The sequence below is a fragment of the Rhipicephalus microplus genome, chromosome 5 (genome assembly GCF_043290135.1).
Source record: "Rhipicephalus microplus isolate Deutch F79 chromosome 5, USDA_Rmic, whole genome shotgun sequence".
Taxonomy (NCBI): Eukaryota; Metazoa; Arthropoda; class Arachnida; order Ixodida; family Ixodidae; genus Rhipicephalus; species Rhipicephalus microplus.
This window is the reverse complement of record NC_134704.1, coordinates 174,292,078-174,310,320: the sequence shown is the minus strand read 5'-3', so window position 1 is coordinate 174,310,320 and position 18,243 is coordinate 174,292,078. Positions and strand designations below refer to the sequence as shown.

General features: G+C 46.1%; 39 non-coding genes across 39 annotated transcripts; all 39 read left to right on the top strand.

Moving 5' to 3' along the window:
• Window positions 1-114: 114 nt before the first annotated feature.
• TRNAA-AGC (transfer RNA alanine (anticodon AGC)) lies at window positions 115-188 on the top strand. The gene has a single exon. It is a non-coding gene; the product is annotated as a tRNA-Ala (tRNA).
• Window positions 189-624: 436 nt separating this feature from the next.
• On the top strand, window positions 625-698 carry TRNAA-AGC (transfer RNA alanine (anticodon AGC)). The gene has a single exon. It is a non-coding gene; the product is annotated as a tRNA-Ala (tRNA).
• A 268-nt stretch (window positions 699-966) lies between these two features.
• TRNAA-AGC (transfer RNA alanine (anticodon AGC)) lies at window positions 967-1,040 on the top strand. The gene has a single exon. It is a non-coding gene; the product is annotated as a tRNA-Ala (tRNA).
• Window positions 1,041-1,981: 941 nt separating this feature from the next.
• Window positions 1,982-2,055, top strand: TRNAT-AGU (transfer RNA threonine (anticodon AGU)). Its single transcript has one exon. It is a non-coding gene; the product is annotated as a tRNA-Thr (tRNA).
• Window positions 2,056-2,150: 95 nt separating this feature from the next.
• On the top strand, window positions 2,151-2,224 carry TRNAT-AGU (transfer RNA threonine (anticodon AGU)). The gene has a single exon. It is a non-coding gene; the product is annotated as a tRNA-Thr (tRNA).
• A 95-nt stretch (window positions 2,225-2,319) lies between these two features.
• TRNAT-AGU (transfer RNA threonine (anticodon AGU)) lies at window positions 2,320-2,393 on the top strand. Its single transcript has one exon. It is a non-coding gene; the product is annotated as a tRNA-Thr (tRNA).
• Window positions 2,394-3,168: 775 nt separating this feature from the next.
• Window positions 3,169-3,242, top strand: TRNAT-AGU (transfer RNA threonine (anticodon AGU)). Its single transcript has one exon. It is a non-coding gene; the product is annotated as a tRNA-Thr (tRNA).
• Window positions 3,243-3,506: 264 nt separating this feature from the next.
• On the top strand, window positions 3,507-3,580 carry TRNAA-AGC (transfer RNA alanine (anticodon AGC)). The gene has a single exon. It is a non-coding gene; the product is annotated as a tRNA-Ala (tRNA).
• Window positions 3,581-3,848: 268 nt separating this feature from the next.
• On the top strand, window positions 3,849-3,922 carry TRNAA-AGC (transfer RNA alanine (anticodon AGC)). Its single transcript has one exon. It is a non-coding gene; the product is annotated as a tRNA-Ala (tRNA).
• Window positions 3,923-4,699: 777 nt separating this feature from the next.
• TRNAA-AGC (transfer RNA alanine (anticodon AGC)) lies at window positions 4,700-4,773 on the top strand. Its single transcript has one exon. It is a non-coding gene; the product is annotated as a tRNA-Ala (tRNA).
• Window positions 4,774-5,376: 603 nt separating this feature from the next.
• TRNAT-AGU (transfer RNA threonine (anticodon AGU)) lies at window positions 5,377-5,450 on the top strand. Its single transcript has one exon. It is a non-coding gene; the product is annotated as a tRNA-Thr (tRNA).
• Window positions 5,451-5,714: 264 nt separating this feature from the next.
• Window positions 5,715-5,788, top strand: TRNAT-AGU (transfer RNA threonine (anticodon AGU)). The gene has a single exon. It is a non-coding gene; the product is annotated as a tRNA-Thr (tRNA).
• Window positions 5,789-5,883: 95 nt separating this feature from the next.
• TRNAT-AGU (transfer RNA threonine (anticodon AGU)) lies at window positions 5,884-5,957 on the top strand. Its single transcript has one exon. It is a non-coding gene; the product is annotated as a tRNA-Thr (tRNA).
• Window positions 5,958-6,052: 95 nt separating this feature from the next.
• TRNAT-AGU (transfer RNA threonine (anticodon AGU)) lies at window positions 6,053-6,126 on the top strand. The gene has a single exon. It is a non-coding gene; the product is annotated as a tRNA-Thr (tRNA).
• A 940-nt stretch (window positions 6,127-7,066) lies between these two features.
• On the top strand, window positions 7,067-7,140 carry TRNAA-AGC (transfer RNA alanine (anticodon AGC)). Its single transcript has one exon. It is a non-coding gene; the product is annotated as a tRNA-Ala (tRNA).
• Window positions 7,141-7,407: 267 nt separating this feature from the next.
• Window positions 7,408-7,481, top strand: TRNAA-AGC (transfer RNA alanine (anticodon AGC)). The gene has a single exon. It is a non-coding gene; the product is annotated as a tRNA-Ala (tRNA).
• Window positions 7,482-7,916: 435 nt separating this feature from the next.
• On the top strand, window positions 7,917-7,990 carry TRNAA-AGC (transfer RNA alanine (anticodon AGC)). Its single transcript has one exon. It is a non-coding gene; the product is annotated as a tRNA-Ala (tRNA).
• A 268-nt stretch (window positions 7,991-8,258) lies between these two features.
• On the top strand, window positions 8,259-8,332 carry TRNAA-AGC (transfer RNA alanine (anticodon AGC)). The gene has a single exon. It is a non-coding gene; the product is annotated as a tRNA-Ala (tRNA).
• A 942-nt stretch (window positions 8,333-9,274) lies between these two features.
• On the top strand, window positions 9,275-9,348 carry TRNAT-AGU (transfer RNA threonine (anticodon AGU)). Its single transcript has one exon. It is a non-coding gene; the product is annotated as a tRNA-Thr (tRNA).
• Window positions 9,349-9,443: 95 nt separating this feature from the next.
• TRNAT-AGU (transfer RNA threonine (anticodon AGU)) lies at window positions 9,444-9,517 on the top strand. Its single transcript has one exon. It is a non-coding gene; the product is annotated as a tRNA-Thr (tRNA).
• A 95-nt stretch (window positions 9,518-9,612) lies between these two features.
• On the top strand, window positions 9,613-9,686 carry TRNAT-AGU (transfer RNA threonine (anticodon AGU)). The gene has a single exon. It is a non-coding gene; the product is annotated as a tRNA-Thr (tRNA).
• Window positions 9,687-10,460: 774 nt separating this feature from the next.
• Window positions 10,461-10,534, top strand: TRNAT-AGU (transfer RNA threonine (anticodon AGU)). The gene has a single exon. It is a non-coding gene; the product is annotated as a tRNA-Thr (tRNA).
• Window positions 10,535-10,798: 264 nt separating this feature from the next.
• Window positions 10,799-10,872, top strand: TRNAA-AGC (transfer RNA alanine (anticodon AGC)). The gene has a single exon. It is a non-coding gene; the product is annotated as a tRNA-Ala (tRNA).
• Window positions 10,873-11,140: 268 nt separating this feature from the next.
• On the top strand, window positions 11,141-11,214 carry TRNAA-AGC (transfer RNA alanine (anticodon AGC)). Its single transcript has one exon. It is a non-coding gene; the product is annotated as a tRNA-Ala (tRNA).
• A 779-nt stretch (window positions 11,215-11,993) lies between these two features.
• Window positions 11,994-12,067, top strand: TRNAA-AGC (transfer RNA alanine (anticodon AGC)). The gene has a single exon. It is a non-coding gene; the product is annotated as a tRNA-Ala (tRNA).
• Window positions 12,068-12,840: 773 nt separating this feature from the next.
• TRNAT-AGU (transfer RNA threonine (anticodon AGU)) lies at window positions 12,841-12,914 on the top strand. The gene has a single exon. It is a non-coding gene; the product is annotated as a tRNA-Thr (tRNA).
• A 95-nt stretch (window positions 12,915-13,009) lies between these two features.
• Window positions 13,010-13,083, top strand: TRNAT-AGU (transfer RNA threonine (anticodon AGU)). The gene has a single exon. It is a non-coding gene; the product is annotated as a tRNA-Thr (tRNA).
• Window positions 13,084-13,348: 265 nt separating this feature from the next.
• Window positions 13,349-13,422, top strand: TRNAA-AGC (transfer RNA alanine (anticodon AGC)). The gene has a single exon. It is a non-coding gene; the product is annotated as a tRNA-Ala (tRNA).
• Window positions 13,423-14,026: 604 nt separating this feature from the next.
• TRNAT-AGU (transfer RNA threonine (anticodon AGU)) lies at window positions 14,027-14,100 on the top strand. The gene has a single exon. It is a non-coding gene; the product is annotated as a tRNA-Thr (tRNA).
• A 95-nt stretch (window positions 14,101-14,195) lies between these two features.
• On the top strand, window positions 14,196-14,269 carry TRNAT-AGU (transfer RNA threonine (anticodon AGU)). Its single transcript has one exon. It is a non-coding gene; the product is annotated as a tRNA-Thr (tRNA).
• A 264-nt stretch (window positions 14,270-14,533) lies between these two features.
• TRNAT-AGU (transfer RNA threonine (anticodon AGU)) lies at window positions 14,534-14,607 on the top strand. The gene has a single exon. It is a non-coding gene; the product is annotated as a tRNA-Thr (tRNA).
• Window positions 14,608-14,871: 264 nt separating this feature from the next.
• TRNAA-AGC (transfer RNA alanine (anticodon AGC)) lies at window positions 14,872-14,945 on the top strand. Its single transcript has one exon. It is a non-coding gene; the product is annotated as a tRNA-Ala (tRNA).
• A 268-nt stretch (window positions 14,946-15,213) lies between these two features.
• Window positions 15,214-15,287, top strand: TRNAA-AGC (transfer RNA alanine (anticodon AGC)). The gene has a single exon. It is a non-coding gene; the product is annotated as a tRNA-Ala (tRNA).
• Window positions 15,288-15,554: 267 nt separating this feature from the next.
• TRNAA-AGC (transfer RNA alanine (anticodon AGC)) lies at window positions 15,555-15,628 on the top strand. Its single transcript has one exon. It is a non-coding gene; the product is annotated as a tRNA-Ala (tRNA).
• A 267-nt stretch (window positions 15,629-15,895) lies between these two features.
• Window positions 15,896-15,969, top strand: TRNAT-AGU (transfer RNA threonine (anticodon AGU)). The gene has a single exon. It is a non-coding gene; the product is annotated as a tRNA-Thr (tRNA).
• Window positions 15,970-16,233: 264 nt separating this feature from the next.
• Window positions 16,234-16,307, top strand: TRNAT-AGU (transfer RNA threonine (anticodon AGU)). Its single transcript has one exon. It is a non-coding gene; the product is annotated as a tRNA-Thr (tRNA).
• Window positions 16,308-16,908: 601 nt separating this feature from the next.
• Window positions 16,909-16,982, top strand: TRNAT-AGU (transfer RNA threonine (anticodon AGU)). The gene has a single exon. It is a non-coding gene; the product is annotated as a tRNA-Thr (tRNA).
• Window positions 16,983-17,077: 95 nt separating this feature from the next.
• On the top strand, window positions 17,078-17,151 carry TRNAT-AGU (transfer RNA threonine (anticodon AGU)). Its single transcript has one exon. It is a non-coding gene; the product is annotated as a tRNA-Thr (tRNA).
• Window positions 17,152-17,416: 265 nt separating this feature from the next.
• On the top strand, window positions 17,417-17,490 carry TRNAT-AGU (transfer RNA threonine (anticodon AGU)). The gene has a single exon. It is a non-coding gene; the product is annotated as a tRNA-Thr (tRNA).
• The last annotated feature ends 753 nt before the right edge of the window (window positions 17,491-18,243 follow it).

The following is an 18,243-nucleotide window of genomic DNA, read 5'->3' as shown; positions in this document are numbered from 1 at the left end:
TCGAATCTCACCTGTGCCTCGAGAAGCAAGACAAACGTCTCTCAAGTTTTTTGTTCTCGAAGTTTAGTTCGAAATACTTCTGATGGTGTCACTGCCTGATCAAGACGCTGCACAAGCGCCGTGGCTTAGTTGGTTAAAACGCCTGTCTAGCAAACAGGAGATCGTGCGTTCGAATCTCACCGGTGCCTCGAGAGTCAAGACTAACGTCTCTTCTGATTTTTTTTGTTTTCGAAGTATTGTTCGAAATACTTCCAATGGTGTCACTGCCTGAACAAGACGCTGCGCAGACGCCGTGGCTTATTTGGTTAAATTTCCTGTCTAGTAAACAGGAGATCGTGAGTTCGAATCTCACCGGTGCCTCGAGAGTCAAGACAAACGTCTCTCTAGTTTTTTGTTTTCGAAGTTTAGTTCGAAATACTTCTGATGGTGTCACTGCCTGAACAAGACGCTGCGCAGGCGCCGTGGCTTAGTTAGTTAAAGCGCCTGTCTAGTGAAAGGAAGATCGTGAGTTCAAATCTCACCTGTGCCTCGAGAAGCAAGACAAACGTCTCTCAAGTTTTTTGTTCTCGAAGTTTAGTTCGAAATACTTCTGATGGTGTCACTGCCTGAACAAGACGCTGCACAAGCGCCGTGGCTTAGTTGGTTAAAGCGCCTGTCTAGCAAACAGGAGATCGTGCGTTCGAATCTCACCGGTGCCTCGAGAGTCAAGACTAACGTCTCTTCTGATTTTTTTTTGTTTTCGAAGTATTGTTCGAAATACTTCCAATGGTGTCACTGCCTGAACAAGATGCTGCGCAGACGCCGTGGCTTATTTGGTTAAATTTCCTGTCTAGTAAACCGGAGATCGTGAGTTGGAATCTCACCGGTGCCTCGAGAGTCAAGACAAACGTCTCTGTAGTTTTTTGTTTTCGAAGTTTAGTTCTAAATACTTGTGATGGTATCACTCCCTGAACAAGACGCTGCGCAGGCGCCTTGGCTTAGTTGGTTAAAGCGCCTGTCTAGCAAACAGGAGATCGTGAGTTCGAATCTCACCGGTGCCTCGAGAGTCAAGACTAACGTCTCTTCTGATTTTTTTTGTTTTCGAAGTATTGTTCGAAATACTTCCAATGGTGTCACTGCCTGAACAAGATGCTGCGCAGACGCCGTGGCTTATTTGGTTAAATTTCCTGTCTAGTAAACCGGAGATCGTGAGTTGGAATCTCACCGTTGCCTCGAGAGTCAAGACAAACGTCTCTCTAAATTTTTGTTTTCGAAGTTTAGTTCGAAATACTTCTGATCGCGTCACTTCCTGAACAAGACGCTGTGCAGGCGCCATGGCTTAGTTGGTTAAAGCGCCTGTCTAGTAAACAGGAGATCTTGAGTTCGAATCTCACCGGTGCCTCGAGAGTGAAGACAAACGTATCTCTAGTTTTTTGTTTTCAAGTTTAGTTCCAAATACTTCTGATGGTGTCACTGCCTGAACAAGACGCTGCACAGGCGCCGTGGATTAGTTGGTTAAAGCGCCTGTCTAGTGAACAGGAGATCATGAGTTTGAATCTCACAGATGCCTCGATAGTCAAGACAAACGTCTCTCTAGTTTTTTGTTTTCGAAGTTTAGTTCGAAATACTTCTGATCGCGTCACTTCCTGAACAAGACGCTGTGCAGGCGCCATGGCTTAGTTGGTTAAAGCGCCTGTCTAGTAAACGGGAGATCTTGAGTTCGAATCTCACCGGAGCCTCGAGAGTCAAGACAAACGTATCTCTAGTTTTTTGTTTTCAAGTTTAGTTCCAAATACTTCTGATGGTGTCACTGCCTGAACAAGACGCTGCGCAGGCGCCGTGGATTAGTTAGTTAAAGCGCCTGTCTAGTAAACAGGAGATCGTGAGTTCGAATCTCACCGGTGCCTCGAGAGTTAAGACAAACGTCTCTCTAGTTTTTTGTTTTCGAAGTTTAGTTCGAAATACTTCTGATGGTGTCACTGCCTGATCAAGACGCTGCGCAGGCGCCGTGGCTTAGTTGGTTAAAGCGCCTGTCTAGTAAACAGGAGATCATGAGTTCGAATCTCACCGGTGCCTCGAGAGTCAAGACAAACGTCTCTCTAGTTTTTGGTTTTCGAAGTTTAGTTCGAAATAATTCTGATGGTGTCACTGCCTGAACAAGACGCTGCGCAGGCGCCGTGGCTTAGTTAGTTAAAGCGCCTGTCTAGTAAACAGGAGATCGTGAGTTCGAATCTCACCGGTGCCTCGAGAGTCAAGACAAACGTCTCTCTAGTTTTTTGTTTTCGAAGTTTAGTTCGAAATACTTCTGATGGTGTCACTGCCTGATCAAGACGCTGCGCAGGCGCCGTGGCTTAGTTGGTTAAAGCGCCTGTCTAGTAAACAGGAGATCATGAGTTCGAATCTCACCGGTGCCTCGAGAGTCAAGACTAACGTCTCTTCTGATTTTTTTTTTGTTTTCGAAGTATTGTTCGAAATACTTCCAATGGTGTCACTGCCTGAACAAGATGCTGCGCAGACGCCGTGGCTTATTTGGTTAAATTTCCTGTCTAGTAAACAGGAGATCGTGAGTTCGAATCTCACCGGTGCCTCGAGAGTCAACACAAACGTCTCTCTAGTTTTTTGTTTTCGAAGTTTAGTTCCAAATACTTCTGATGGTGTCACTGCCTGAACAAGACGCTGCGCAGGCGCCGTGGATTAGTTAGTTAAAGCGCCTGTCTAGTAAACAGGAGATCGTGAGTTTAAATCTCACCGGTGCCTCGGGAGTCAAGACTAACGTCTCTCTAGTTTTTTGTTTTGGAACATTCATGACTTCTTTGCGCAAATACGTACACGGACACAAGAAAAAGAGGCAAACAACACGGGCGCCCGTGTTGTTTGCCTCTTTTCCTTGTGTCCGTGTACGTGTTTGCGCAAAGAAGTCATGATCGAGTACGAACTCGCCCAACTTTCAGTACTTTTGTTTTCGAAGTTTAGTTCGAAATACTTCTGATGGTGTCACTGCCTGAACAAAATGCTGCGCAGGCGCCGTGGCTTAGTTAGTTAAAGCGCCTGTCTAGTAAACAGGAGATCGTGAGTTCGAATCTCACCGCTGCCTCGAGAGTCATGACAAACATCTCTCTAGTTTTTTGTTTTCGAAGTTTAGTTCGAAATACTTCTGATGGTGTCACTGCCTGAACAAGACGCTGCGCAGGCGCCGTGGCTTAGTTGGTTAAAGCGCCTGTCTAGTAAACAGGAGATCATGAGTTCGAATCTCACCGGTGCCTCGAGAGTCAAGACAAACGTCTCTCTAGTTTTTGGTTTTCGAAGTTTAGTTCGAAATAATTCTGATGGTGTCACTGCCTGAACAAGACGCTGCGCAGGCGCCGTGGCTTAGTTAGTTAAAGCGCCTGTCTAGTGAAAGGAAGATCGTGAGTTCGAATCTCACCTGTGCCTCGAGAAGCAAGACAAACGTCTCTCAAGTTTTTTGTTCTCGAAGTTTAGTTCGAAATACTTCTGATGGTGTCACTGCCTGAACAAGACGCTGCACAAGCGCCGTGGCTTAGTTGGTTAAAGCGCCTGTCTAGCAAACAGGAGATCGTGCGTTCGAATCTCACCGGTGCCTCGAGAGTCAAGACTAACGTCTCTTCTGATTTTTTTTTGTTTTCGAAGTATTGTTCGAAATACTTCCAATGGTGTCACTGCCTGAACAAGATGCTGCGCAGACGCCGTGGCTTATTTGGTTAAATTTCCTGTCTAGTAAACCGGAGATCGTGAGTTGGAATCTCACCGGTGCCTCGAGAGTCAAGACAAACGTCTCTGTAGTTTTTTGTTTTCGAAGTTTAGTTCTAAATACTTGTGATGGTGTCACTCCCTGAACAAGACGCTGCGCAGGCGCCTTGGCTTAGTTGGTTAAAGCGCCTGTCTAGCAAACAGGAGATCGTGAGTTCGAATCTCACCGGTGCCTCGAGAGTCAAGACTAACGTCTCTTCTGATTTTTTTTGTTTTCGAAGTATTGTTCGAAATACTTCCAATGGTGTCACTGCCTGAACAAGATGCTGCGCAGACGCCGTGGCTTATTTGGTTAAATTTCCTGTCTAGTAAACCGGAGATCGTGAGTTGGAATCTCACCGGTGCCTCGAGAGTCAAGACAAACGTCTCTGTAGTTTTTTGTTTTCGAAGTTTAGTTCTAAATACTTGTGATGGTGTCACTGCCTGAACAAGACGCTGCGCAGGCGCCGTGGCGTAGTTAGTTAAAGCGCCTGTCTAGTGAAAGGAAGATCGTGAGTTCGAATCTCACCTGTGCCTCGAGAAGCAAGACAAACGTCTCTCAAGTTTTTTGTTCTCGAAGTTTAGTTCGAAATACTTTTGATGCTGTCACTGCCTGAACAACACGCTGCACAAGCGCCGTGGCTTAGTTGGTTAAAGCGCCTGTCTAGTAAACAGCAGATCGTGAGTTCGAATCTCACCGGTGCCTCGAGAGTCAAGACTAACGTCTCTTCTGATTTTTTTTGTTTTCGAAGTATTGTTCGAAATACTTCCAATGGTGTCACTGCCTGAACAAGATGCTGCGCAGACGCCGTGGCTTATTTGGTTAAATTTCCTGTCTAGTAAAGCGGAGATCGTGAGTTGGAATCTCACCGGTGCCTCGAGAGTCAAGACAAACGTCTCTGTAGTTTTTTGTTTTCGAAGTTTAGTTCTAAATACTTGTGATGGTGTCACTCCCTGAACAAGACGCTGCGCAGGCGCCTTGGCTTAGTTGGTTAAAGCGCCTGTCTAGCAAACAGGAGATCGTGAGTTCGAATCTCACCGGTGCCTCGAGAGTCAAGACTAACGTCTCTTCTGATTTTTTTGTTTTCGAAGTATTGTTCGAAATACTTCCAATGGTGTCACTGCCTGAACAAGACGCTGCGCAGACGCCGTGGCTTATTTGGTTAAATTTCCTGTCTAGTAAACAGGAGATCGTGAGTTCGAATCTCACCGGTGCCTCGAGAGTCAAGACAAACGTCTCTCTAGTTTTTTGTTTTCGAAGTTTAGTTCGAAATACTTCTGATCGCGTCACTTCCTGAACAAGACGCTGTGCAGGCGCCATGGCTTAGTTGGTTAAAGCGCCTGTCTAGTAAACAGGAGATCTTGAGTTCGAATCTCACCAGTGCCTCGAGAGTCAAGACAAACGTATCTCTAGTTTTTTGTTTTCAAGTTTAGTTCCAAATACTTCTGATGGTGTCACTGCCTGAACAAGACGCTGCGCAGGCGCCGTGGATTAGTTAGTTAAAGCGCCTGTCTAGTAAACAGGAGATCGTGAGTTCGAATCTCACCGGTGCCTCGAGAGTCAAGACAAACGTCTCTCTAGTTTTTTGTTTTCGAAGTTTAGTTCGAAATACTTCTGATGGTGTCACTGCCTGATCAAGACGCTGCGCAGGCGCCGTGGCTTAGTTGGTTAAAGCGCCTGTCTAGTAAACAGGAGATCATGAGTTCGAATCTCACCGGTGCCTCGAGAGTCAAGACAAACGTCTCTCTAGTTTTTTCTTTTCGAAGTTCAGTTCAAAATACTTCTGATGGTGTCACTGTCTGAACAAGACGCTGCGCAGGCGCCGTGGCTTAGTTAGTTAAAGCGCCTGTCTAGTAAACCGGAGATCGTGAGTTCGAATCTCACCGGTGCCTCGAGAGTCAAGACAAACGTCTCTCTAGTTTTTTGTTTTCGAAGTTTAGTTCGAAATACTTCTGATGGTGTCACTGCCTGAACAAGACGCTGCGCAGGCGCCGTGGCTTAGCTGGTTAAAGCGCCTGTCTAGTAAACAGGAGATCATGAGTTCGAATCTCACCGGTGCCTCGAGAGTCAAGACAAACGTCTCTCTAGTTTTTGGTTTTCGAAGTTTAGTTCGAAATAATTCTGATGGTGTCACTGCCTGAACAAGACGCTGCGCAGGCGCCGTGGCTTAGTTAGTTAAAGCGCCTGTCTAGTAAACAGGAGATCGTGAGTTCGAATCTCACCGGTGCCTCGAGAGTCAAGACAAACGTCTCTCTAGTTTTTTGTTTTCGAAGTTTAGTTCGAAATACTTCTGATGGTGTCACTGCCTGATCAAGACGCTGCGCAGGCGCCGTGGCTTAGTTGGTTAAAGCGCCTGTCTAGTAAACAGGAGATCATGAGTTCGAATCTCAACGGTGCCTCGAGAGTCAAGACTAACGTCTCTTCTGATTTTTTTTTTGTTTTCGAAGTATTGTTCGAAATACTTCCAATGGTGTCACTGCCTGAACAAGATGCTGCGCAGACGCCGTGGCTTATTTGGTTAAATTTCCTGTCTAGTAAACAGGAGATCGTGAGTTCGAATCTCACCGGTGCCTCGAGAGTCAAGACAAACGTCTCTCTAGTTTTTTGTTTTCGAAGTTTAGTTCCAAATACTTCTGATGGTGTCACTGCCTGAACAAGACGCTGCGCAGGCGCCGTGGATTAGTTAGTTGAAGCGCCTGTCTAGTAAACAGGAGATCGTGAGTTTAAATCTCACCGGTGCCTCGGAAGTCAAGACTAACGTCTCTCTAGTTTTTTGTTTTGGAACATTCATGACTTCTTTGCGCAAATACGTACACGGACACAAGGAAAAGAGGCAAACAACACGGTCGCCCGTGTTGTTTGCCTCTTTTCCTTGTGTCCGTGTACGTGTTTGCGCAAAGAAGTCATGATCGAGTACGAACTCGCCCAACTTTCAGTACTTTTGTTTTCGAAGTTTAGTTCGAAATACTTCTGATGGTGTCACTGCCTGAACAAAATGCTGCGCAGGCGCCGTGGCTTAGTTAAAGCGCCTGTCTAGTAAACAGGAGATCGTGAGTTCGAATCTCACCGGTGCCTCGAGAGTCAAGACAAACGTCTCTCTAGTTTTTGGTTTTCGAAGTTTAGTTCGAAATAATTCTGATGGTGTCACTGCCTGAACAAGACGCTGCGCAGGCGCCGTGGCTTAGTTAGTTAAAGCGCCTGTCTAGTGAAAGGAAGATCGTGAGTTCGAATCTCACCTGTGCCTCGAGAAGCAAGACAAACGTCTCTCAAGTTTTTTGTTCTCGAAGTTTAGTTCGAAATACTTCTGATGGTGTCACTGCCTGATCAAGACGCTGCACAAGCGCCGTGGCTTAGTTGGTTAAAGCGCCTGTCTAGCAAACAGGAGATCGTGCGTTCGAATCTCACCGGTGCCTCGAGAGTCAAGACTAACGTCTCTTCTGATTTTTTTTGTTTTCGAAGTATTGTTCGAAATACTTCCAATGGTGTCACTGCCTGAACAAGATGCTGCGCAGACGCCGTGGCTTATTTGGTTAAATTTCCTGTCTAGTAAACCGGAGATCGTGAGTTGGAATCTCACCGGTGCCTCGAGAGTCAAGACAAACGTCTCTGTAGTTTTTTGTTTTCGAAGTTTAGTTCTAAATACTTGTGATGGTGTCACTCCCTGAACAAGACGCTGCGCAGGCGCCTTGGCTTAGTTGGTTAAAGCGCCTGTCTAGCAAACAGGAGATCGTGAGTTCGAATCTCACCGGTGTCTCGAGAGTCAAGACTAACGTCTCTTCTGATTTTTTTGTTTTCGAAGTATTGTTCGAAATACTTCCAATGGTGTCACTGCCTGAACAAGACGCTGCGCAGACGCCGTGGCTTATTTGGTTAAATTTCCTGTCTAGTAAACAGGAGATCGTGAGTTCGAATCTCACCGGTGCCTCGAGAGTCAAGACAAACGTCTCTCTAGTTTTTTGTTTTCGAAGTTTAGTTCGAAATACTTCTGATGGTGTCACTGCCTGAACAAGACGCTGCGCAGGCGCCGTGGCTTAGTTAGTTAAAGCGCCTGTCTAGTGAAAGGAAGATCGTGAGTTCAAATCTCACCTGTGCCTCGAGAAGCAAGACAAACGTCTCTCAAGTTTTTTGTTCTCGAAGTTTAGTTCGAAATACTTCTGATGGTGTCACTGCCTGAACAAGACGCTGCACAAGCGCCGTGGCTTAGTTGGTTAAAGCGCCTGTCTAGCAAACAGGAGATCGTGCGTTCGAATCTCACCGGTGCCTCGAGAGTCAAGACTAACGTCTCTTCTGATTTTTTTTTGTTTTCGAAGTATTGTTCGAAATACTTCCAATGGTGTCACTGCCTGAACAAGATGCTGCGCAGACGCCGTGGCTTATTTGGTTAAATTTCCTGTCTAGTAAACCGGAGATCGTGAGTTGGAATCTCACCGGTGCCTCGAGAGTCAAGACAAACGTCTCTGTAGTTTTTTGTTTTCGAAGTTTAGTTCTAAATACTTGTGATGGTGTCACTCCCTGAACAAGACGCTGCGCAGGCGCCTTGGCTTAGTTGGTTAAAGCGCCTGTCTAGCAAACAGGAGATCGTGAGTTCGAATCTCACCGGTGCCTCGAGAGTCAAGACTAACGTCTCTTCTGATTTTTTTTTGTTTTCGAAGTATTGTTCGAAATACTTCCAATGGTGTCACTGCCTGAACAAGATGCTGCGCAGACGCCGTGGCTTATTTGGTTAAATTTCCTGTCTAGTAAACCGGAGATCGTGAGTTGGAATCTCACCGGTGCCTCGAGAGTCAAGACAAACGTCTCTCTAAATTTTTGTTTTCGAAGTTTAGTTCGAAATACTTCTGATCGCGTCACTTCCTGAACAAGACGCTGTGCAGGCGCCATGGCTTAGTTGGTTAAAGCGCCTGTCTAGTAAACAGGAGATCTTGAGTTCGAATCTCACCGGTGCCTCGAGAGTGAAGACAAACGTATCTCTAGTTTTTTGTTTTCAAGTTTAGTTCCAAATACTTCTGATGGTGTCACTGCCTGAACAAGACGCTGCGCAGGCGCCGTGGATTAGTTGGTTAAAGCGCCTGTCCAGTGAACAGGAGATCATGAGTTTGAATCTCACAGATGCCTCGATAGTCAAGACAAACGTCTCTCTAGTTTTTTGTTTTCGAAGTTTAGTTCGAAATACTTCTGATCGCGTCACTTCCTGAACAAGACGCTGTGCAGGCGCCATGGCTTAGTTGGTTAAAGCGCCTGTCTAGTAAACGGGAGATCTTGAGTTCGAATCTCACCGGAGCCTCGAGAGTCAAGACAAACGTATCTCTAGTTTTTTGTTTTCAAGTTTAGTTCCAAATACTTCTGATGGTGTCACTGCCTGAACAAGACGCTGCGCAGGCGCCGTGGATTAGTTAGTTAAAGCGCCTGTCTAGTAAACAGGAGATCGTGAGTTCGAATCTCACCGGTGCCTCGAGAGTTAAGACAAACGTCTCTCTAGTTTTTTGTTTTCGAAGTTTAGTTCGAAATACTTCTGATGGTGTCACTGCCTGATCAAGACGCTGCGCAGGCGCCGTGGCTTAGTTGGTTAAAGCGCCTGTCTAGTAAACAGGAGATCATGAGTTCGAATCTCACCGGTGCCTCGAGAGTCAAGACAAACGTCTCTCTAGTTTTTGGTTTTCGAAGATTAGTTCGAAATAATTCTGATGGTGTCACTGCCTGAACAAGACGCTGCGCAGGCGCCGTGGCTTAGTTAGTTAAAGCGCCTGTCTAGTAAACAGGAGATCGTGAGTTCGAATCTCACCGGTGCCTCGAGAGTCAAGACAAACGTCTCTCTAGTTTTTTGTTTTCGAAGTTTAGTTCGAAATACTTCTGATGGTGTCACTGCCTGATCAAGACGCTGCGCAGGCGCCGTGGCTTAGTTGGTTAAAGCGCCTGTCTAGTAAACAGGAGATCATGAGTTCGAATCTCACCGGTGCCTCGAGAGTCAAGACTAACGTCTCTTCTGATTTTTTTTTGTTTTCGAAGTATTGTTCGAAATACTTCCAATGGTGTCACTGCCTGAACAAGATGCTGCGCAGACGCCGTGGCTTATTTGGTTAAATTTCCTGTCTAGTAAACAGGAGATCGTGAGTTCGAATCTCACCGGTGCCTCGAGAGTCAACACAAACGTCTCTCTAGTTTTTTGTTTTCGAAGTTTAGTTCCAAATACTTCTGATGGTGTCACTGCCTGAACAAGACGCTGCGCAGGCGCCGTGGATTAGTTAGTTAAAGCGCCTGTCTAGTAAACAGGAGATCGTGAGTTTAAATCTCACCGGTGCCTCGGGAGTCAAGACTAACGTCTCTCTAGTTTTTTGTTTTGGAACATTCATGACTTCTTTGCGCAAATACGTACACGGACACAAGGAAAAGAGGCAAACAACACGGGCGCCCGTGTTGTTTGCCTCTTTTCCTTGTGTCCGTGTACGTGTTTGCGCAAAGAAGTCATGATCGAGTACGAACTCGCCCAACTTTCAGTACTTTTGTTTTCGAAGTTTAGTTCGAAATACTTCTGATGGTGTCACTGCCTGAACAAAATGCTGCGCAGGCGCCGTGGCTTAGTTAGTTAAAGCGCCTGTCTAGTAAACAGGAGATCGTGAGTTCGAATCTCACCGCTGCCTCGAGAGTCATGACAAACATCTCTCTAGTTTTTTGTTTTCGAAGTTTAGTTCGAAATACTTCTGATGGTGTCACTGCCTGAACAAGACGCTGCGCAGGCGCCGTGGCTTAGTTGGTTAAAGCGCCTGTCTAGTAAACAGGAGATCATGAGTTCGAATCTCACCGGTGCCTCGAGAGTCAAGACAAACGTCTCTCTAGTTTTTGGTTTTCGAAGTTTAGTTCGAAATAATTCTGATGGTGTCACTGCCTGAACAAGACGCTGCGCAGGCGCCGTGGCTTAGTTAGTTAAAGCGCCTGTCTAGTGAAAGGAAGATCGTGAGTTCGAATCTCACCTGTGCCTCGAGAAGCAAGACAAACGTCTCTCAAGTTTTTTGTTCTCGAAGTTTAGTTCGAAATACTTCTGATGGTGTCACTGCCTGAACAAGACGCTGCACAAGCGCCGTGGCTTAGTTGGTTAAAGCGCCTGTCTAGCAAACAGGAGATCGTGCGTTCGAATCTCACCGGTGCCTCGAGAGTCAAGACTAACGTCTCTTCTGATTTTTTTTTGTTTTCGAAGTATTGTTCGAAATACTTCCAATGGTGTCACTGCCTGAACAAGATGCTGCGCAGACGCCGTGGCTTATTTGGTTAAATTTCCTGTCTAGTAAACCGGAGATCGTGAGTTGGAATCTCACCGGTGCCTCGAGAGTCAAGACAAACGTCTCTGTAGTTTTTTGTTTTCGAAGTTTAGTTCTAAATACTTGTGATGGTGTCACTCCCTGAACAAGACGCTGCGCAGGCGCCTAGGCTTAGTTGGTTAAAGCGCCTGTCTAGCAAACAGGAGATCGTGAGTTCGAATCTCACCGGTGCCTCGAGAGTCAAGACTAACGTCTCTTCTGATTTTTTTTTGTTTTCGAAGTATTGTTCGAAATACTTCCAATGGTGTCACTGCCTGAACAAGATGCTGCGCAGACGCCGTGGCTTATTTGGTTAAATTTCCTGTCTAGTAAACCGGAGATCGTGAGTTGGAATCTCACCGGTGCCTCGAGAGTCAAGACAAACGTCTCTGTAGTTTTTTGTTTTCGAAGTTTAGTTCTAAATACTTGTGATGGTGTCACTGCCTGAACAAGACGCTGCGCAGGCGCCGTGGCTTAGTTAGTTAAAGCGCCTGTCTAGTGAAAGGAAGATCGTGAGTTCGAATCTCACCTGTGCCTCGAGAAGCAAGACAAACGTCTCTCAAGTTTTTTGTTCTCGAAGTTTAGTTCGAAATACTTTTGATGCTGTCACTGCCTGAACAACACGCTGCACAAGCGCCGTGGCTTAGTTGGTTAAAGCGCCTGTCTAGTAAACAGCAGATCGTGAGTTCGAATCTCACTGGTGCCTCGAGAGTCAAGACTAACGTCTCTTCTGATTTTTTTTTGTTTTCGAAGTATTGTTCGAAATACTTCCAATGGTGTCACTGCCTGAACAAGACGCTGCGCAGACGCCGTGGCTTATTTGGTTAAATTTCCTGTCTAGTAAACCGGAGATCGTGAGTTGGAATCTCACCGGTGCCTCGAGAGTCAAGACAAACGTCTCTGTAGTTTTTTGTTTTCGAAGTTTAGTTCTAAATACTTGTGATGGTGTCACTCCCTGAACAAGACGCTGCGCAGGCGCCTTGGCTTAGTTGGTTAAAGCGCCTGTCTAGCAAACAGGAGATCGTGAGTTCGAATCTCACCGGTGCCTCGAGAGTCAAGACTAACGTCTCTTCTGATTTTTTTTGTTTTCGAAGTATTGTTCGAAATACTTCCAATGGTGTCACTGCCTGAACAAGACGCTGCGCAGACGCCGGGGCTTATTTGGTTAAATTTCCTGTCTAGTAAACCGGAGATCGTGAGTTGGAATCTCACCGGTGCCTCGAGAGTCAAGACAAACGTCTCTCTAGTTTTTTGTTTTCGATGTTTATTTCGAAATACTTCTGATGGTGTCACTGCCTGAACAAGACGCTGCGCAGGCGCCGTGGCTTAGTTGGTTAAAGCGCCTGTCTAGTGAACAGGAGATCATGAGTTTGAATCTCACAGGTGCCTCGATAGTCAAGACAAACGTCTCTCTAGTTTTTTGTTTTCGAAGTTTAGTTCGAAATACTTCTGATGGTGTCACTGCCTGAACAAGACGCTGCGCAGGCGCCGTGGATTAGTTAGTTAAAGCGCCTGTCTAGTAAACAGGAGATCGTGAGTTTAAATCTCACCGGTGCCTCGGGAGTCAAGACTAACGTCTCTCTAGTTTTTTGTTTTGGAACATTCATGACTTCTTTGCGCAAATACGTACACGGACACAAGGAAAAGAGGCAAACAACACGGGCGCCCGTGTTGTTTGCCTCTTTTCCTTGTGTCCGTGTACGTGTTTGCGCAAAGAAGTCATGATCGAGTACGAACTCGCCCAACTTTCAGTACTTTTGTTTTCGAAGTTTAGTTCGAAATACTTCTGATGGTGTCACTGCCTGAACAAAATGCTGCGCAGGCGCCGTGGCTTAGTTAGTTAAAGCGCCTGTCTAGTAAACAGGAGATCGTGAGTTCGAATCTCACCGGTGCCTCGAGAGTCAAGACAAACTTCTCTCTAGTTTTTTGTTTTCGAAGTTTATTTCGAAATACTTCTGATGGTGTCACTGCCTGAACAAGACGCTGCGCAGGCGCCGTGGCTTAGTTGGTTAAAGCGCCTGTCTAGTAAACAGCAGATCGTGAGTTCGAATCTCACCGGTGCCTCGAGAGTCAAGACAAACGTCTCTCTAGTTTTTTTGTTTTCGAAGTTCAGTTCGAAATACTTCCAATGGTGTCACTGCCTGAACAAGATGCTGCGCAGACGCCGTGGCTTATTTGGTTAAATTTCCTGTCTAGTAAACCGGAGATCGTGAGTTGGAATCTCACCGGTGCCTCGAGAGTCAAGACAAACGTCTCTCTAGTTTTTTGTTTTCGAAGTTTAGTTCTAAATACTTGTGATGGTGTCACTCCCTGAACAAGACGCTGCGCAGGCGCCTTGGCTTAGTTGGTTAAAGCGCCTGTCTAGCAAACAGGAGATCGTGAGTTCGAATCTCACCGGTGCCTCGAGAGTCAAGACTAACGTCTCTTCTGATTTTTTTTGTTTTCGAAGTATTGTTCGAAATACTTCCAATGGTGTCACTGCCTGAACAAGACGCTGCGCAGACGCCGTGGCTTATTTGGTTAAATTTCCTGTCTAGTAAACAGGAGATCGTGAGTTCGAATCTCACCGGTGCCTCGAGAGTCAAGACAAACGTCTCTCTAGTTTTTTGTTTTCGAAGTTTAGTTCGAAATACTTCTGATCGCGTCACTTCCTGAACAAGACGCTGTGCAGGCGCCATGGCTTAGTTGGTTAAAGCGCCTGTCTAGTAAACAGAAGATCTTGAGTTCGAATCTCACCGGTGCCTCGAGAGTCAAGACAAACGTATCTCTAGTTTTTTGTTTTCAAGTTTAGTTCCAAATACTTCTGATGGTGTCACTGCCTGAACAAGACGCTGCGCAGGCGCCGTGGATTAGTTAGTTAAAGCGCCTGTCTAGTAAACAGGAGATCGTGAGTTCGAATCTCACCGGTGCCTCGAGAGTCAAGACAAACGTCTCTCTAGTTTTTTGTTTTCGAAGTTTAGTTCGAAATACTTCTGATGGTGTCACTGCCTGATCAAGACGCTGCGCAGGCGCCGTGGCTTAGTTGGTAAAAGCGCCTGTCTAGTAAACAGGAGATCATGAGTTCGAATCTCACCGGTGCCTCGAGAGTCAAGACAAACGTCTCTCTAGTTTTTTCTTTTCGAAGTTCAGTTCAAAATACTTCTGATGGTGTCACTGTCTGAACAAGACGCTGCGCAGGCGCCGTGGCTTAGTTGGTAAAAGCGCCTGTCTAGTAAACAGGAGATCATGAGTTCGAATCTCACCGGTGCCTCGAGAGTCAAGACAAACGTCTCTCTAGTTTTTTCTTTTCGAAGTTCAGTTCAAAATACTTCTGATGGTGTCACTGTCTGAACAAGACGCTGCGCAGGCGCCGTGGCTTAGTTAGTTAAAGCGCCTGTCTAGTAAACCGGTGATCGTGAGTTCGAATCTCACCGGTGCCTCGAGAGTCAAGACAAACGTCTCTCTAGTTTTTTGTTTTCGAAGTTTAGTTCGAAATACTTCTGATGGTGTCACTGCCTGAACAAGACGCTGCGCAGGCGCCGTGGCTTAGCTGGTTAAAGCGCCTGTCTAGTAAACAGGAGATCATGAGTTCGAATCTCACCGGTGCCTCGAGAGTCAAGACAAACGTCTCTCTAGTTTTTGGTTTTCGAAGTTTAGTTCGAAATAATTCTGATGGTGTCACTGCCTGAACAAGACGCTGCGCAGGCGCCGTGGCTTAGTTAGTTAAAGCGCCTGTCTAGTGAAAGGAAGATCGTGAGTTCGAATCTCACCTGTGCCTCGAGAAGCAAGAGAAACGTCTCTCAAGTTTTTTGTTCTCGAAGTTTAGTTCGAAATACTTCTGATGGTGTCACTGCCTGAACAAGACGCTGCACAAGCGCCGTGGCTTAGTTGGTTAAAGCGCCTGTCTAGCAAACAGGAGATCGTGCGTTCGAATCTCACCGGTGCCTCGAGAGTCAAGACTAACGTCTCTTCTGATTTTTTTTTGTTTTCGAAGTATTGTTCGAAATACTTCCAATGGTGTCACTGCCTGAACAAGATGCTGCGCAGACGCCGTGGCTTATTTGGTTAAATTTCCTGTCTAGTGAACAGGAGATCGTGAGTTGGAATCTCACCGGTGCCTCGAGAGTCAAGACAAACGTCTCTGTAGTTTTTTGTTTTCGAAGTTTAGTTCTAAATACTTGTGATGGTGTCACTCCCTGAACAAGACGCTGCGCAGGCGCCTTGGCTTAGTTGGTTAAAGCGCCTGTCTAGCAAACAGGAGATCGTGAGTTCGAATCTCACCGGTGCCTCGAGAGTCAAGACTAACGTCTCTTCTGATTTTTTTTGTTTTCGAAGTATTGTTCGAAATACTTCCAATGGTGTCACTGCCTGAACAAGATGCTGCGCAGACGCCGTGGCTTATTTGGTTAAATTTCCTGTCTAGTAAACCGGAGATCGTGAGTTGGAATCTCACCGGTGCCTCGAGAGTCAAGACAAACGTCTCTGTAGTTTTTTGTTTTCGAAGTTTAGTTCTAAATACTTGTGATGGTGTCACTCCCTGAACAAGACGCTGCGCAGGCGCCTTGGCTTAGTTGGTTAAAGGGCCTGTCTAGCAAACAGGAGATCGTGAGTTCGAATCTCACCGGTGCCTCGAGAGTCAAGACTAACGTCTCTTCTGATATTTTTTGTTTTCGAAGTATTGTTCGAAATACTTCCAATGGTGTCACTGCCTGAACAAGACGCTGCGCAGACGCCGTGGCTTATTTGGTTAAATTTCCTGTCTAGTAAACAGGAGATCGTGAGTTCGAATCTCACCGGTGCCTCGAGAGTCAAGGCAAACGTCTCTCTAGTTTTTTGTTTTCGAAGTTTAGTTCGAAATACTTCTGATGGTGTCACTGCCTGATCAAGACGCTGCGCAGGCGCCGTGGCTTAGTTGGTTAAAGCGCCTGTCTAGTAAACAGGAGATCATGAGTTCGAATCTCACCGGTGCCTCGAGAGTCAAGACAAACGTCTCTCTAGTTTTTTCTTTTCGAAGTTCAGTTCAAAATACTTCTGATGGTGTCACTGTCTGAACAAGACGCTGCGCAGGCGCCGTGGCTTAGTTAGTTAAAGCGCCTGTCTAGTAAACCGGAGATCGTGAGTTCGAATCTCACCGGTGCCTCGAGAGTCAAGACAAACGTCTCTCTAGTTTTTTGTTTTCGAAGTTTAGTTCGAAATACTTCTGATGGTGTCACTGCCTGATCAAGACGCTGCGCAGGCGCCGTGGCTTAGTTGGTTAAAGCGCCTGTCTAGTAAACAGGAGATCATGAGTTCGAATCTCACCGGTGCCTCGAGAGTCAAGACAAACGTCTCTCTAGTTTTTTGTTTTCAAAGTTCAGTTCGAAATACTTCTGATGGTGTCACTGTCTGAACAAGACGCTGCGCAGGCGCCGTGGCTTAGTTAGTTAAAGCGCCTGTCTAGTAAACCGGAGATCGTGAGCTCGAATCTCACCGGTGCCTCGAGAGTCAAGACAAACGTCTCTCTAAATTTTTGTTTTCGAAGTTTAGTTCGAAATACTTCTGATCGCGTCACTTCCTGAACAAGACGCTGTGCAGGCGCCATGGCTTAGTTGGTTAAAGCGCCTGTCTAGTAAACAGGAGATCTTGAGTTCGAATCTCACCGGTGCCTCGAGAGTGAAGACAAACGTATCTCTAGTTTTTTGTTTTCAAGTTTAGTTCCAAATACTTCTGATGGTGTCACTGCCTGAACAAGACGCTGCGCAGGCGCCGTGGATTAGTTAGTTAAAGCGCCTGTCTAGTAAACAGGAGATCGTGAGTTCGAATCTCACCGGTGCCTCGAGAGTTAAGACAAACGTCTCTCTAGTTTTTTGTTTTCGAAGTTTAGTTCGAAATACTTCTGATGGTGTCACTGCCTGATCAAGACGCTGCGCAGGCGCCGTGGCTTAGTTGGTTAAAGCGCCTGTCTAGTAAACAGGAGATCATGAGTTCGAATCTCACCGGTGCCTCGAGAGTCAAGACAAACGTCTCTCTAGTTTTTTCTTTTCGAAGTTCAGTTCAAAATACTTCTGATGGTGTCACTGTCTGAACAAGACGCTGCGCAGGCGCCGTGGCTTAGTTGGTTAAAGCGCCTGTCTAGTAAACAGGAGATCATGAGTTCGAATCTCACCGGTGCCTCGAGAGTCAAGACAAACGTCTCTCTAGTTTTTGGTTTTCGAAGTTTAGTTCGAAATAATTCTGATGGTGTCACTGCCTGAACAAGACGCTGCGCAGGCGCCGTGGCTTAGTTAGTTAAAGCGCCTGTCTAGTAAACAGGATTATCGTGAGTTCGAATCTCACCGGTGCCTCGAGAGTCAAGACAAACGTCTCTCTAGTTTTTTGTTTTCGAAGTTTAGTTCGAAATACTTCTGATGGTGTCACTGCCTGATCAAGACGCTGCGCAGGCGCCGTGGCTTAGTTGGTTAAAGCGCCTGTCTAGTAAACAGGAGATCATGAGTTCGAATCTCACCGGTGCCTCGAGAGTCAAGACTAACGTCTCTTCTGATTTTTTTTGTTTTCGAAGTATTGTTCGAAATACTTCCAATGGTGTCACTGCCTGAACAAGATGCTGCGCAGACGCCGTGGCTTATTTGGTTAAATTTCCTGTCTAGTAAACAGGAGATCGTGAGTTCGAATCTCACCGGTGCCTCGAGAGTCAAGACAAACGTCTCTCTAGTTTTTTGTTTTCGAAGTTTAGTTCCAAATACTTCTGATGGTGTCACTGCCTGAACAAGACGCTGCGCAGGCGCCGTGGATTAGTTAGTTAAAGCGCCTGTCTAGTAAACAGGAGATCGTGAGTTTAAATCTCACCGGTGCCTCGGGAGTCAAGACTAACGTCTCTCTAGTTTTTTGTTTTGGAACATTCATGACTTCTTTGCGCAAATACGTACACGGACACAAGGAAAAGAGGCAAACAACACGGGCGCCCGTGTTGTTTGCCTCTTTTCCTTGTGTCCGTGTACGTGTTTGCGCAAAGAAGTCATGATCGAGTACGAACTCGCCCAACTTTATGTACTTTTGTTTACGAAGTTTAGTTCGAAATACTTCTGATGGTGTCACTGCCTGAACAAAATGCTGCGCAGGCGCCGTGGCTTAGTTAAAGCGCCTGTCTAGTAAACAGGAGATCGTGAGTTGGAATCTCACCGGTGCCTCGAGAGTCAAGACAAACGTCTCTGTAGTTTTTTGTTTTCGAAGTTTAGTTCTAAATACTTGTGATGGTGTCACTCCCTG